The following is a 13,264-nucleotide window of genomic DNA, read 5'->3' as shown; positions in this document are numbered from 1 at the left end:
CCAAGAAAACACATGCTTTTGTTTAACGAGCACAGGCTGAGGGAGGAAAAAAAGCACTTAAATGTTACACACACACAAGCCCCAAAAAACAGAAAATTGAAGTTTTGAAGTTGTTTCTCTTTGGCAAGGTTCAAAATAGGGCAAGGTTTTTGTTTTTGCTGGGAGGCTTTAAAAAAAAAAAAAAAAATCTATTTCATCCAAACCATCCTTGAAACATTCTTGAAATTTATTACCATAAACTTTTCCTCCAATTAATTGCTTCTATACAACTATCATTTTCCTGATGAAAAACATCACCAGACACTCGCAAACCATTAAAAAAATGCTCACTCACTCTCTCTGTTTCTCCCTGCTCACGAGCATAAACAGAATTAGGGAGGTTAGGGGGGTCAGAAACAACAGTTTTGACTCAACAGCCTTGGCCGGTGAGAGCTGCCACCCGCGGCAAGGACACCGAAGGCAAGACTCAGAGCTCACTAGATGCTTGCAAAAATACCCCCGCTCCGCAGGTGCATGGTACCACCTCAGGCACTGACGCAAAAATGCACGGTGGGCCAAGTCTCAGATGAAAAATAATGTTCTTGGGGATTTAGGCTGGGTTTACAGCCAAGGCTTTTGCAGCACGGTGGTGAGGATGCTCACACAAGCACAGCAGTACATGGGAGCGGGAGAAATGGAGCCGAGCAGAGGTGAGCAGAGATGCTCCCATCCCAGGAGGGAGGCACCAAAAGCCACCTGGGCAGATACGGTGTCGGGAGGGACCAGAGCTGTTTGCGTGCTCTTTAATTGCTTCAATTTCCAAAATGAAGCCCAGGTCTTCTTTCAACAGCCTGGGCGAGCAGGCATCAGGCAGAAGGGCATCCCCGACTGCAGTCTGAAAGGACAAGGCTGTGGAGGGGAAGGCAAGCTGTGATGCTGGACTCCGTGAAGGAGCATAGAGGAAGCCCCTCCACGGCTCGCCACCTCTCCTTAAGCTGGTGGGATGCTGTTGCTCTCCACTTCTGGGATCAGTGGCTGAAGGGGGGACGAGGCCCAGGGGGATGCCCTCGAGGGACCGCGAGCAGCACACCCCACGGGGAGGGCAGGCAGTAGGTGCCATCCTGGTTGTGCCAGCCCCCACACAGCCTCCGGCCAGAAACGCTGACGCTGCCATACAACCGAGTTACCACAATTTAAGGAGTCCTCCTGCAGATGAGCAGCGGTACCGCATCGTCACACAGCATGCCCTTAGTCACAGAGATGAACCACACTTTGAAGCTCAAGCAAGCACATTTCTCCCCCTTATTCCCTCCTCCTCCATCCCCACGCCAAAGGTAGCAACTTTTGCCCACTTAAAACAAGAAGCCACCAGAGAAAGAAGCCAAAGCTCACACAACTGAGAGCCCGGCCATCCTGCTTCCCTGCAGCATCGAAGCCGACTTATCCTGCTGAGAGGAGAGCCCAGGCATCCCGTTCACAGATTATTTGCTCCAGCCACGGGCTCACGCTTTCCCACCAGCAGATTCAGGGAGGGGAGGAGAGGCAGGAAGGAAACCCCCAGCTGAGACGGGGAGTGTTTATCTCACCTGCTAGAAGAGAAACACATCTTTAATTTTAAACATTGAGCATAAAAACAGATCCCTTGAGGCTCATAAACACACCAGAAAGAGAGGGAGAGTAACACGGAGAAACCCTGGGGAAATAAACAGAGAATTCAATTTGGGAAGTTCCCATTCCTCGGACAGAGTGGGAATCAGCTGGCATGGGCCATGCAGGCGAGGTGCAGTTTTGGGCTTCTTGGGTCTTTTTAAAGTATTTTGCTCATTTCTCACAAGTATCATCACATGCATCGCCCCCCCAGGAAACCAAGCGCCGCAGCGGTGAGCCCAACCCCATCCAGCATCTCCATCCAGGGGGCAGGGGCTGCTCCCATCCCTCTGCCATGAAAGCTGCTGGTACAGACCGCACAGTGGGAGCCCACTGCCTGCACACCCCAGCCCTCCAGCCATGCCCACTGCCCCCGAGGTCCTGCATCCTGACCTCCTCATCGGGGCCGCAGAGCCTTTCTGCATGGCTGCATACATACCAGCCTCGCTAAGACATCCATTTTCCATAGCTAATTACAGACACAGTCACCCTGGCCAAGACACAGGCCTATTTTTGGAAGCTTTTGAAGAAAAATACATATATATATATATATACACACACACATCAAAACTGCATCATATTTTTCCTCCGTGAATTTTTTCAGTTGTATTTTGCTCAACAGCTGCCAGTTAATTTTTGACCGCTGTCAATGGAAAGCAAAAAGCCAGGGGAGCCAGGGAACACCGAGGCACTGACCCAGACTCCGAGACCAGCAGACCTGCTGCCTTCACAGCTTCCAGGACTGCAAACTGCTCTATAGACCTCAAGCTTTCCGTGAGCACCCCTGCTGAGCCCAAAATACACCCTCGGAAGGATTTTGCTGCATCTTTCAGTGGAAATTTAGCTTTAAGTCCTGGCTGGGAAGAGCATCACCAGTGACACAAGTTTGGTGGAGCTCAGGTTTTGGCAGGGATTGCTGGGAGGACTGGGGGGATGCGAGAGGGCCAGGGAGGACTTCTGCAAGTGAGAAAAGCCCTGCTGGAGACTCATGGATCTGGGAGGTCCCGTTTCCCACCCCGAAAGAGATGGCATCTACGTGTCTCCGGCTCCCTCCTCCCCAGGCTTTGCTGCAGAACAGCTCACAGTGAAATCATCCACACGTACGTTTAACATCGTCCCTTCATCCGCCACTGCCCCAGCTCCCACCCACGCATCTCCAAAGGTCCGTCGCATCCCACAAGGACACTGAGTTGTCCCCAAAAAGGCAAGGAAGCCCTTTACATCTGCAGCCACCTGGCCCAGCGAGCAGCATTGCCAGCATTAAGCCTCCAGCTACAGCAGCACCAGGTTTGTTCTGCGGATGCCGACACATAATTAAGAACTATGGGGCTCTGTCAATCACCGAGGAGAAAGAAATGGCAGGGAAACCTCTCCTGGGACACAGCAGAAGCCTATGCGTTACTAGTGTAGGCCAGGGTGCCCAAGGGATGCTGGCAAGGTGGCACAAATCCAATCCACCCCTAGAGCAAGCAGCTGGGCTCTCCACCCTCCAAACTGCCTCTTCTCACCTGCTTTCAGAACCATAACCCCGCCAAAGACAAGCCTGTGCTCTCCCAGTGCAGTGTCACTCCTAATTCTTGCTACAAAGGAAAGAGCCTCAGCTAACAGCCCCGTGGATATTGCAACCCAGGGTGGCCCTGGAGGCAATCCCTATTGGGAAGAGCCAGCGCCGCATGCATGGGAGATGGGGTGCTACAACATCTGAGGCTTTGATCTGGCACCCTAAAGCAGGGGCTGGGGGAGGAAAGCGTGTTTGCACGGGTCTCCTCACCCCCGAGGAAAAGCACTCCGAGATGCAGATCCAGCACAAGGAAATGGCTCCTCTCCCCTCTCTGCGCTCTGCCTGCCCTTGCCAAGTGGCATCCCCAGGACCAGCAGGGACAAGAGGTCTCCAGGAGCAGATGGAGATCAGCTGCAGGGTGGCCAGGAGCCCTTTGCCTGGACCCTTGCCAAACCCTCCTCTGCTGCCCAGCTCTGGAGGGCAATTCCCTGGCCCTGCCCTCAGCAAAAGGACCCCCAGCAGGGACACCTCACCCCCTGCCCCTCACTAAGGGGGCTGGGGGGGTGAAGGGACTCACCAGGGCTCCAGGCAAAGGGAGGAAAGGACCAGGGAAGACAGAGCCTGCAGAGAGCAAGCCCACTCCTGCCCCAAAACACTCTCATTAACCCTCCCCCTCCCAGCCAAACCACAGAGCTTGGACCCACCGGCTCTCAGCCCACACCTCAGCAGCATCGGGGAGCAGGACGGGAAAGCTGCACCGCAAGAGCACACACAGTTTGGGGAGCAGCAGGACAACCCCCCCACTTTCCCCTGGAGCATCAACCTTTCCCCGGCTCATCCCCAAAGAGGGACCGCCCGGCAGGATGGAGCGGCATCCCCGCTACCCCAGAGCCACGCACAGCCACGCTAGCGCACAAATTGCTTCATTAAATTTCATCACATTAAGGCAGTTTCATGAATTTAACATTGTCCCCGGACTATTGTTTGCCTGAAAATTAAATTACAGCAACATTTGTTGTTTCAACGAATCTGTCAGTCAGGGATGGGGCCGGAGGAGGGGATGCAGGCGGGTGATGCCATTTCGGCAGCGGGACTCCTCCGGGTGGGCGGCTCCGGTGAAGGTGGGAAATGTGGCTGCAGCTTCCTTCATGGGGGAGGGAGAAGGGAAGAATTAAGCTAACATGCTGTTTCAACCCAAACCAACCGTGCCAGATACGGAGAGGCAAGCCAAGCTGCCCGGGAAGGGAAAGCATCGTCGTTTTGGAGTGGATAAAGGCTCTGACCGGTCCCAGCAGCCACTGGCCAGCACAGCAGAGCATCATCCCGTACCCCTCTGGGCCACATGGACCCTGGCTATGTCTGCACGAGGAGCTCAGCGTGGCAGTCCGGGGCTTTTTGATCTTTCCAGATTACAAAGCTTTGCCATGTACAGGAACACTCTGAAAAATTTCTCATTTATTCTTCCTTTTCCCTTGAGCAGCTCCTCTCTGCAGTATCAGAAACAAAGGTGACAACCTTTTGCTTTGTAAAGAAAACCGTCAAGTGAAGCGGACTATAAATAGCACCCAAAACTGACCCGCATCCCCAGCCGAGGGGAATGAAATGAAGACGAGTGAACGAACAGCTTCAAGGTCAGAGAGACCTTTTTTTTTTTCCTTTGTTCAAGGTCTGGTAATTTTTATCCACGCAGGAGAGCAATACAAAATACATCATTAGGGTTATAGCTAATAAAAACCACACGGGTTTTTTCAGCCCGGCGTCGTTTCCTTCGCCCATATGGGGATTACGGCGGGAGGGAGATGCTTCCCCCAGCACCAGCTCTGCCGGCACAACCCCTCCCTGCATCCCCCCACCGAGCGCCCCAGCCGTGCCAGACCTGTCCCGGCACAGAGCAACCAACCGATACTGCCCTCAAAAGCATGAAGCGTGGCAAAATTAAAGTGCTATCAGATTATCCTGCCTTTCTCCGTGAGACTGTAGGGATGCTCCCCATCACCATGGCCCGTCCTCAGTTTGCAGAGAACCAGCTTGTCACATGGCACTGGCTCTCTTCCTTCTCTCCAGCTGCTAAATGGCATTAAAAGAACTAAGCATCCATTAAATAAAACTTTCCCACTATTGCTTCCCATGTAGACAATTGCTCTTGCTGCCACGGGGAGGTTTCGTGCCGGCAGCTGGTCCATGGGCACACAAAGAGTGGGGAGGTGCCAGGATCGGTTCTGGTACAGCACGGGCCACCCAGGGAAAGCACCCGGGGGCCCCAAAATCCAGCACCAAACCCCAAATGATGGCACTCCCCCTGCCCATCCCCCGCTGCGTCACCCTGCAGCCCCATTCTCCCCCTCCAGTCTCGACTCAATTGCAATGTTAAGGAAAGGGGAAGGGAGGGTTATGGGGAAATTTCCCAGTTTGGAAGCAGCTGCGGGGGCATGCAGGGAGGTTTATTCAGTGCAAAGCCCTTCAACACAGTTCCTCCGAGGTGAGATACGGGAACCTCAAGGACCCAACAAAGGGCAGGAGAGGAAGAACGTGGGGCTGGTTTGCGGCAGCCGGAACTATTTCGAGCACTGGTGGGGGAAAGAGAGATAAAAGAGAAAGGCAAAATGGAGGAAAAAAGCAAGAAGGTGAAATGTTTCCATTCTGGGTAGAAAGGGAACAAAAAGTGGACGCGGTACCTGCGGTCCATCCCATGGGCTCAGGGCTTTGACACCCCTCCTGCCCCGCCTGAGATGCTCTGTCCCACTACACCGCCCCAGCTCTGCCCACCAGCCTGCTCCAATTCACCATCAGCCACGCAACTGCGTCCAGTCGAGGAATTAAAGTGAGAACCCATCAAACTCATTTCATCATGAAGTGCCATCATGTAAAATGCTAAGCATTATCCTCATTGTGGTGGCCTAAGCCAGGATTAGCACACACGCCCCCAAGGCTGGGAGACCCCTTTCCTTAGCCGGGTGGCACATCTAAATCCCAGCGCCACAGCTCCGGCTCTGCCGCCCTTTGATGAGCAGAGCTCCCAGGTATTTGCTCATCCGTCAGGCACAGCCCTGATCCCCGGGTTTGTTTGTCCTGTATCGCGCAGGCTGAGTATGACCCAGGCAAGATGCAGGCTGAGCACTCTGGTCCCACCCCGGGTGCTTCTTGGGTACTCGACAGGATGGGGTTTAACTCCTGTCCCACACCACACCACCCAACAAGTTCAGCCCCCAGAAGAAACAGGGGCGCAGTCCCAGGGGTCTGCATCCTTACCACCACCCAGCACCCACCCCAGCTCTTTCACCTCCATATTTCACCCCACAATGCCGATCCCATGGAGCACCTTCCTGCTGCCTTCCCCATCAGTACCAGCCTGCCATTAGCATCTGTTCTCCTGCTCCACCTCAGAAAAGCCCATAATTAACAAGGGCAGGGGATAACGGAGGCCAAACAGCAGCTCTTCAGAGCAGCATGAGGCTGAGCACCATCCCCGCCTGCACCTGCAGCGGAGACAAATGACCCCCACATGTATCAAAGCCTCAGAGATGGACGACAGGCTCCAGCAGCCACCAAGGGGTGACTGGAGTCCACGTCCTGCATCCCCAAGTGCCATACCGCACCTCTACCTCGCTCTGGATTTATGATGGATTTTCCTCCCAGTCTGGAGGGGAGGACCAGGGGGGTCAGCCCATGGGGACTGGGGATGGCTGACCTTCCCCGCTGTCACATCTCTACCTGGGACACACAGAGACCCAGACAACATCGAAACCAGCTTGGCACCTGCTGGGCATGCATCTCCCTCCTCCATCAGGCCACTGGCTCGGGGCAAATTCCTCAGGCACCATTAATCTGGGCTAATGGGGCTGCACAAAGGCGAGGCAGAACACCAGCGCTTCCCCTTCCCACCCAGGCGTACCCACAGCCCCTGCCTCCCAAACCACAGCCTTCCTGATCAGCCGCAGGGCTCCCTTGTCCTCCCTCTTCTCTGCTGCCTTTGGTGGGAGGTCAGGGCTATTCTCCCACCTGAAAAGCCAAAATTAGTCAGTGTTCAAGCCTGTGAATAGGCAACAATGGCTCCAACAGGAGGATCCCAACAGACCTGGGGCCTCCCAGCTCATTTCCATGTCAATGGGGTAGCTTTTCACCCTGCCCTGTCCCCATGGGGCCACCGCAGAGGTCCCCGGCAAGAGGCGAGGTCCAAAGCAGCAGTCATGCTCCCACTCTTCCCAGCAGGATAGGGGTCACAGGCAGGGGCCACAGCCCCACAGTCAGGAGCAGAGAGATGCAGAAAATGCTCAGTAGCTTCATGCTTCGCCAACCAAACCAACTCCACTGGCTGGGAGGGAAAACCCAGTACTCGCTGGCAGCGCTGCATGCTCACAGCGATGGGCAAGGCCACACGCCCCTTTTCCTAATGCAGGCCCCCAGCAACTCTCACCCAGAGGTTTAGGAGGGCTCAGTGTCCCCACCAACAACCCCAAAGCATCGCTATTCTGCCTTGCTCTCCCAGCGCTGCTGAGCTACGGCCACCACTGCCTTACACAGCCCCACGACAACAGGGGCAGGACCAGCGACGGCATGCAGGCACAAACCTGCAGGCTCTTGCTTTTTCCTTTCCTTTCCTGTTTCCACCCTATTTCCAGGGTGGCAGCCCCTGCCAGGGCACGGGATGGTCTGCAGGGACCAGCTGCAAAGGTGATGCTGCTGTGTTTGGCTGGTACAGACCTGCCAGCTCCTAAGCACGCCCCACCTGGCAGCACAAGCCGGCTCAGGGGGCTGCCTAGAGGCGTTTTGCCCTCAAACCCTTTTTTCAGGACAATTACAGAAGCCAGGTTCACACTCAGCAGCCCTTTTGAAGATGTGGGGTCTTAGGGATCCACCTTCATCCCTGACCCTCCTCCAGCTTCTGCAACATGCCACTCCCCAAAAGTCACCTTGCCCCAACACCGACAAAGCCTGGCGGCGACGTCGCCTCACCCGTTGGCGGCTCCGTGGCAGCCAGAGCGGGCTGATGGATTGGGGTTAGGCAGCGTGTTGCCTGCAGGCGCCCGGTGCAGGAGCCAGGGAGAGGCGAGACGTGCACCGTCAGCACTTTCGGCAGGGAAGGTTGGAGCAGGGCTGGCTGCTGCTGCCTCCCCGGCTGGCTGGGCGCCAGGCTCCCAGCCCTCGCTCACCTGCTGGTTTTGTGTGGCGAGCAGAGCAGATGGGGGGAAAAAAAAAAAAAAAAAAAGAGGGTTATGGCTTGTGAGTCAAAAAGCCCCGGGGCACGGGGGGTGGAGGGAACGGGGTTTGGGGGGAGGGAGCCCCCCGACACCTCCTTTCCCTCCCTGAGGCCGCGCGAGCACGCTGGAGCATCCCTCGGAGAGCCAGGGGCATGGAAACGCTCAGCCCCGTCCATCCCGCACAAGGCAGGAGCCCAAACCTCAGCCGCGTCCCCCTCCAGGAGTCACTCGAGGACGGAGCTGGCAGCTGTCTGCAGCCCCGGCCCCGCTGCCCCGGCCGGTCCCTGAGGCCAACGGTTCACGATGAATTTCTAATTGTTTCCTCCAACAATGAGACATCCTGTTCGGAGCCGGGCGGCTCAACAAAGCCTGACGCCGGCGAGCGGGGGCCCCTTCCTGCTGAGCAGGAGCAGGGCGATGCCGAGCACTCCCTGCCACGAGCAGGGGGACGGGGAAGGTTCCGCCGCCCCCTCCCAACCACCCCATCCACTTGACACGCCAGCTCTCCAGCCTCCACCTTGATTAAAACAGCTTAACGACTCCGGCGAGAGCTCTCGAGGGGGTGGGGAGCCGCTGAGAGGTATTTGATGGATTCACTTTGGCAACCGTCAGCTACCTTGTCATGCCAATAAAATTATTGCCATTGATCGGGGAGAGGTGCAGACGCATGCTCCGAGGAGCAAGATCTCCCTCCCAGGGCCAGGCGTAGGCGCCCACGGGGGCCGTGTGTGTCGCGGGGAGGGTGAAAGGGGTCCCCAGGGGATGGGATGGGGACAGAGCGGGAGAGGGCAGAGGCAGGAGGAACAAAAGGCCCTTGTGCCGGGCGGCCAGCTGGGGAGAGGCAGCAACACGGGCAGGAGAGGATTTCCAGGGGCTGCGATGGGATCAATGCTCGAGGAGTCCTCAAGCGTCGCCAGCTGACACCACCGAGGCCAGGGCAGGCGTCACGCCCCAAATCTGGCCCCCGAAAAAAGCCTGCTGAGGCACAGGCAGTAAGTAGGGTAGCCGGCAGCGGGGTCACGAGGGGGGCCGAGCCCTCCCGCGCGCTCCCGGAGCCGGATTTCACGCACCGAGACACAAAGGGGCCCTTTTGAGCTGGAGCCGCTTACCCTGAGCGCTAAGCAGAGGGCGACACGAAAGGACCCGCGGGGACGGGGACCGGCAGAGCAGGCAGGGAGCCTGACAGCTTCTCCTTCCAGCTCACATGGACTGCAACTGGGTCGTGCCTCGTACCCCAGAGGCTGACGCACGGGGGCTTTCGTTATGGGAAGAGAGCCAGCAGGCAACCAGGAAATTTCCAAAAAGCCCCCAGTCAGCAGCTCCCCCTCCCCAGAGGACCTATTTTCAGGTCATACTGCCCAGTCACACACCAAGGATTGGAATGCACCAAAGCATCGTTCTCCAAAGTTTTATGACAACCCTACACAAAAGGGGTGCTTCCACAGGCTGCCAAATCTGGCCCCCTGAAGCAACCCCATCTCCCTGCTCTCGGCAGGACAGGGGGCTGCAGGGGAGCCCCTCGACCCTCCCCAGGACAGAAGCACCACGTCCTGTTGTGTAGGGATGGGGATGACCCACTTGGCGTGAAGAGTTCATTTTTTATTATTATTATAATGATAATGATGATAAAAGTGGAGAAGCCAAAGCAGCCAGATGTGGGGCCAGTTCAGCTGTGCTTTCCATGGGAGAGAATAAATAAGCTGCAGCAAGCGCGGGCCCAGGGGGGAGCAGATTCCCAATGGAGACACATCCTGACGCGTTCACGCCCAAGGCCAGCCAGTTTCAGGACAGGGCAGGGAGCTGCAGGGACTACGGTGGTGACTGGGCAGCCAGATAATGCTCCAAAAAATGAGAGCTCAGCTGGCTGTGAGGGGATGCGTAGTCCAATGTTATCCTGGCTGGGATGCACTGGCTGCACCATCCCATGACCATGCCCACCTTAGGGATAACCAGCACCACCTTGGATCCAGGCGCTGGAGATCTCCTGCGGAGCTGTGGCAGGAGGGACAGCTTGAAGCCTCCTTGCTCTGCAGCAGCCGAGGGACGGCAGTGGGCAGGGAGCCACCAGCTGCTTTGAGGGAGGAGCTCAGTTCATCCCCCCAAAAATAACCAGGAGGCACCCAAAACTGGGTCAACCCACAAGGGCCACACCAGAGCTCAGCAGAGCCCTATGGTGGTGCCTTGTTTGCATAACGAGGAGCAGATGGCAAGCTAACAAGGGCGGACCGGCCTCTGTGCTGCACCTCCCAGGATGCCCCACTGCCCCATCTCCGAGCCGCCAGCCCAGCACGGTGCAGTTACTGGGAGGGGGTTGCACACCCCCTCCAGCACCATCCTTCTTCCCTTTCCATACAACACTTCAAGCACACCCAAAATCGAGTCCTTGGCACACACAGGTTAAAAGGCGACTATGGGTGCAGTGTCAAACGTGCCTTTCCAGCACATGGCTGAGCACTCCCATTGCAATTATACACACAGCTTTCTGTCCACCCAAAAAATGGCAAAGGCAACCCTGGGAAAACAACGACCACCCAATAAAAAGATTGTCAAGCAAGGACAGGTAGTTTCCAGGAAAAAGCCAAGCATTAGAAAGCAAGCCTCGCTTCTCTTGTGCAAATATCCCCCGGACATCCCCGCTGCAGTGTGCTCACAGCTCATGTCCCGGTGTCACTTCCCCATCCACAGCACCCTCAGACCTCAGGGTGCAAGGCCGGGTCCCTGACGCACCAGCTCAGCGGCGCAGAGGAAGTGGCTCACCGCCAGCCCCAGCAGCGTGAGAAGTCATCTCCGCATTGCTCACCCGGGCAGCAGCAGGAATTCCCCAAGCGCCCCAATCCCATGACTGCTGGCACAGAAGACAGCGAGCACGTGGGGCCGAAGGCTTTCCAAGCCTGGCCTCTCCGCATAACTTGGGGCCAGCCAAAGATAACCGCCTGCCTAGTAACCCTGCAGGGACAAGCTGAGAGGGGCCTGCCATGGGCTTTGCTGCTGCGATGCACTCAGCATCCCAGAGGTCCTGTATCTCCATTCCCCCCAGTGCCTCCCCATCCCAGCTCGCAGCCCCTGTCCCGCAGCCAGTTTTGCAAATCTGACATTGCTTGCAATATCCTTCCACCCCCCCAAAATTAGGGTCTCGCTGCAGCTGTGTCGGCAGCAGGTGCTGCCCAGCACCCCAGCCTCGCAGTGGCAACTGTTGGCGGCAGGGCCGGGGAGAGGCTGCAGGGCAGCCAGAGGCTCGCGTGGCTTTTTTGGGGGGACAAAGGGAGGCTCTGTCTGCACACAACAGCCTGGACAAATGCTGGGCATGGGAGCTGCCATCCAAGGAAAATCCAGACGCGGCAGTGACTCTGCCCTGACCTTACCCTGGCCCAGATGGCGAGATCGGTGCCCCCTCAGATGAGCAGCATCCATTACAGGGCTCCTGGGGATGGGGAGGGGAGCACCCAGCTGTCGGCACAGCCCTCCCTCCCCAAAGATGATGCCAGGGGGTGCCGGCAAGGGCAGGGGGGACTGGCAGGAGGGCAGAGAAGCCACCAGGCTGCGCCAAGCCTAACACAGGTGCTTGCCAAGGGGATGGTGGGAAACGCCAAAGACTTAAAAGCAGAGGGATTGCGACCGCTGCTGAGGGATGCACCCCTCCTGCACTCTGCCTGGGGGAGTCACTTTGGTCACACTCTGCTGTACCCCTGCTGGGCATCCCATCCCCTGGTTGGGGACATGTCAGCACCACTTGGGGACAGGTCAGCAGCCCCCCTCTCACACTCCCCAGGCAGGGGGGAGCCCTCCCCTCCCTCCGGCCCCGCTGCAGCCAGGCAGCAGGATCAGGTAGCTGCTGAGGCAGCGCTTTGCCAGGCCAGCCAGGCAGGGGCTGCCGCAGAAAGGCTGGGCTGCCCACCGCAAGGTCACAGCAGGGGAAGAGGGAAGGACCTGGTGGCACATGGCTCGGAGCCTACAACATGTTCCCATGCTGCCATCGGAGAGCTCTGCAACCCCAGGGGTTTTGGGGGCTCCAGGCAGGACAACCCTACAAAACCTGCCCGGCATCCCAGTGCTGGGACAGGACCAAGACCCACCTCTTTGTTCCCCCTGGAGCTCCTGCTCCATGTCCTCATGCCCCGCAGGGCCAGAGAGCCAGACCAGCTCTTTGGGGCACCGAGTTTAGAAATCAGCAAAAAGAAAGCTGGGGAAAGCCCTGCAGGAGAGGAGGATGCTCAAACCACACCTGGGCTCCAAGTCCTGGCCTCAGCCATGACTCTGTAGCATGCAGTCCGCACCCCAGCCAGGCACCCACCCTAGATAGCCGCTTGCAAGTGGCTCTGAAGCTGCAAAGACCAGAGAAAAACTGAAAAAAGGAGGGAGAGGAAAAAACAAATCTGCCGTGTAAAAAGCAACTGCCAGCCCCTCTACATAAATAAGGAACTAGAGGTGTAACACTGTCCCCGTGGCTTTGTGAACCCTCCTCCCACACACTCCTTCCTTCCCATCCCCATTTAAAACCTCCCATCTGGAGCCCAGAGGCAGGAGAAGCTGCCAGCAACACGACACCAGTCCCTCCAGATCCCTCATCGATCCGGAAGGGAGGACGAGCTGCCTCCGTCAGCTCCCCGCAGCCCCGCTCAGCCCTGGCGCCACCGTGTCCCCCCCGAGGACCGCAGAAAGCCAAGCAGAGGATGTGGGGTTGGAGAGGACCACCAGCATCCTGCCCCCCACCCTAACACATGCTGCCATGTCCCCCCTGCCCCTAAACATGTTGCTAATAGGCAGGGCTGCAGGCAGGTGAGGGGTCCAGGGGAAACACGGGCAGGGTGAACAGAACATATGGGGACTATTGCCCGCAACGGCACCCTGCTCCTGATTCCTGCCAGGGAAGCCACCCTGCCTCCTCCAGGGCACTCTGATCAGCACAGATCAGGAGAAGCAGCAAAAATGCAGGGTGCTG

General features: G+C 57.3%; 1 protein-coding gene across 1 annotated transcript in view; it reads right to left on the bottom strand.

Moving 5' to 3' along the window:
- PLXNA1 (plexin A1) overlaps positions 1 to 13,264 on the bottom strand; it is a 119,939-nt gene that overhangs the window by 83,030 nt on the left and 23,645 nt on the right. The gene's annotated exons all lie outside the window — the stretch shown is intronic.

Source organism: Aptenodytes patagonicus, chromosome 8 (genome assembly GCF_965638725.1).
Source record: "Aptenodytes patagonicus chromosome 8, bAptPat1.pri.cur, whole genome shotgun sequence".
Classification (NCBI taxonomy): Eukaryota; Metazoa; Chordata; class Aves; order Sphenisciformes; family Spheniscidae; genus Aptenodytes; species Aptenodytes patagonicus.
The sequence above is the reverse complement of the archived record's forward strand: the minus strand, read 5'-3'. Positions and strand labels throughout refer to the sequence as shown.